Genomic DNA, 3,304 nt, shown 5'->3' on the forward strand with positions numbered 1-3,304 from the left:
TTATTTCATTCCATATTTCCCTATCCTCTTACCGGCTTTCTTTTGCACCGTTTTTTTGTGGGCGTTTTAAAGCTGGTTTGACTTGAACCCGATAACTCCATTTCCTTCAAGGGTCTGGTTAGCCGCCACAATAAGATCACTTCAGAATAAATGCGGAAAGGCACGAGGCTATGCTGGCCGAGTTATTGTTGTTATCGTTCTATCATATTCAAAATATTTTAATTCTTCCCATCACTCACACCGGGCAGGCACAGGAGTTCGAGTTCGATTTGACAAAACCCGCCAATTTGATCACCGTAACATGATAACTAGATCAGTGCTGCATGGTGCACAGCATAATCATAGATAAAGCCAGAATCGCCACTTTGGGCTGGAGGTTGACAAACGATAGTAATTACATCACGCACACGTAAGCACGAGGTATCCACGATATACGTATCCCCTTAAAAAATGAACGCTGGGTTGACTAGAAATTGTAACTGAATTTCTACTTGGAGTTCAATTTTATCATGATCGAGAGAGAATTAAACTAATAAATTGATGGTACGTACTGAAATTAAACATAAACTAGGAGAGGCACCGGGTCATTTCAGTTGAGAACGCAACCCAATGCCCCGAATATAGAAAGAGCAAACCCATTAAGGAAAACTCTCCGGAAACGCTATCATTATTATATAGTGTGATAGACACGGGATAAGCCGATATCACATCCATTCCAATCTTATTGCTGTTCTTGTGTGCACTCTATGACTTTCTCGTGCGCTATATAAATGTTAACCCGCTCACATACAGCAACATCAACACTTGCTCGTCGATCCTATCGTTAATCTTTCACTGTCTGTGACAACGGGAGAACCGTGCTTCCAGAGTCTCAATTACGATGGAAAAGTCGAAGAATAGGGACTACGGTTTATGGAATGTTACGATAATTGTATTGTGGATCATGAACACGTTCTTACGGGACGCAGCAGCGCAGTCTGTGAGGCCCGGGAGTTGGAACCTTCTCGTACAGAACGGAGGAGTTTCTGCCATGCATATGACTGTTACTCATCTTGACACAGTCGTCATGTTCGACAGGACCAACTTCGGTCCTTCGCAGCTGATGCTCGACAATGGTCGATGCCGCGACAATCCACAGGATCAGGCAATGACTTACGACTGCTGGGCTCATTCCATCGAATATAACGTGCACACCAACGTGGTCAGGCCGCTCGAGATCTTCACCGATACCTGGTGTTCATCCGGTGCCTTCGCCGCCAACGGGACACTTGTCCACACCGGAGGTTGGCGAGATGGTGCAAGAAGAATCCGCTACTTCGTCCCCTGCACGAATGGAGCTTGCGACTGGGATGAATCGCAGGCTCCCAATCTCGCACACAATCGGTGGTACGCTTCTAACCAAATCCTCCCCGACAACCGCATCATCGTCGTGGGAGGAACCGGCGATTTCACCTACGAATTCGTTCCCAAAAAACCCGGGGAGGGAACCTTCAGCCTGCCTTTCTTGTCTCAGACGCGTACCAGCGCGCAGGTGGAGAACAATCTGTATCCATTTCTGCACCTTTGCTCGGACGGGAACCTCTTCATCTTCGCCAATAGGGACTCCATTCTGCTGGACTACAACAAAAACTTGGTGGTGAGGACGTATCCGACAATGCCGGGGAATGGCCCCAGAAACTACCCTTCCACAGGGTCTTCCGTCATGCTTCCCCTCTCCGCTTCCGACGGATTTAAGAAAGTCGAAGTCCTCGTCTGCGGGGGATGCCCCGATAACGGTTTCGCTTCAGCAAAAGCGGGCAACTTTATCGACGCCCTTAACGACTGGTAGAATGGTCATAACTGACGTCAATCCTGTGTGGAGTATGGAGACCATGACAGGGCCCAGGACCATGAGCGACATGCTCCTCCTCCCCAACGGAGAAGTCATTATCATAAACGGCGCCGGGAAAGGCGTGGCCGGGTGGGACATGGCCACTGCGCCGGTCTTCTCCCCTTTACTCTACCGTCCCAACGCCGCTCTCGGCGCCCGTTTCTCTGACCTCGCAAACACTACCATTGCGAGAATGTACCACTCCACAGCAAGTGTATTGGCAAACGGAAGAGTTCTCGTTGGCGGCTCCAACGCCCACTTCGGCTACGTTTTCACCGGAACGCCCTTCCCAACAGAGCTCCGCCTGGAAAGCTACAGCCCTTATTATCTTGACTCTATTTACGCCATCTTCCGCCGTCGGATAATTTCCGTTTCCTCCACTTCCATCAGCTACGGCGCCTCCTTCAAAGTGGTTTTCTCCGTGCGTGCTAGACTGACCCCCGCCAGCGTTGTCCAAATGAACATCTACGCTCCGTCATTCACAACCCACAGTCATTCCATGAACCAGCGGTTGCTCACCCTCGCAGCTTCCAGACCGGCCCTTCTCCCCAACACACGGAACGTTTACTCAGTGTCGGTAACAGCTCCTCCCAGCGGAGTGGCTGCGCCGCCTGGATATTACATGATGTTTGTTGTCAACAGGGGCATTCCCAGCGTCGCGCAATGGGTTCAATTCGGAGCAGCCTAATAATACTGTCTCTCTGGAAATATCCATACCACTCACGCATCTCAACTCTACTGCTGGAGTGTAATAATGGAATCTAATAAGGGATCGACTCGTGTGTCTAAGTTTCATGCAATGTAAATGAATAAGGAGTCCATCTACCTGTTCCTTGTGATGTTGTAATGTATTATTTGCCGCTCTTTTAAAAGTGTTCCGCATTCAAAAGTGTTTACAAATTGAAACTCGAAACAGTCCAATTCCAATTAAATCTTTCTCCACGTCATTTAAATTTGGTATATTCGTTTTGTTTCTTTTTTACATTTTTCGTATAATCTTAGGGTAAAATGTGTAATCTATACCATCCTAGATAATGCCAAATACTAGCATACCCTCGAAGTGGCAAAGGGAACCCCGAAGTGAATCATATTATTTAAATGAATGGATTGTGTTTTTACATCGAAAATGAATAAATGTGAAAATGAATAAATGTGAATGGATACATAGGAATAGGATATGAGGTAGGAAAGCTTAAAATACTCGTTAGTGTAATCATATATTTTAATGGATCATTGGTACAGTTTAATTCGAGGATTAAAATCACTGGTTTATATGAGATGTATAGTCCAAGTCTATGAGAAAGTTATTATCTTAATAATTAGTAGTGAAGGCTTATTAAATTCCAATAAAAAGATAGGAAGAATGGAATTTCATCTATAATGCATACAAAATTCACTGATGCAAAGATGAGGAAAAACATTTTAGTTGATCTC

The 3,304-nt window shown here is 45.9% G+C and overlaps 1 pseudogene; it reads left to right on the top strand.

The window, feature by feature from the left end:
* Nucleotides 1–880: 880 nt before the first annotated feature.
* On the top strand, nucleotides 881–2,558 carry LOC149208839 (aldehyde oxidase GLOX pseudogene; annotated as a pseudogene).
* The last annotated feature ends 746 nt before the right edge of the window (nucleotides 2,559–3,304 follow it).

This window comes from Pinus tabuliformis, chromosome 1_2 (assembly GCF_031772625.1).
Source record: "Pinus tabuliformis cultivar Carrire ecotype Pingquan chromosome 1_2, CPIR1, whole genome shotgun sequence".
Lineage (NCBI taxonomy): Eukaryota > Viridiplantae > Streptophyta > Pinopsida > Pinales > Pinaceae > Pinus > Pinus tabuliformis.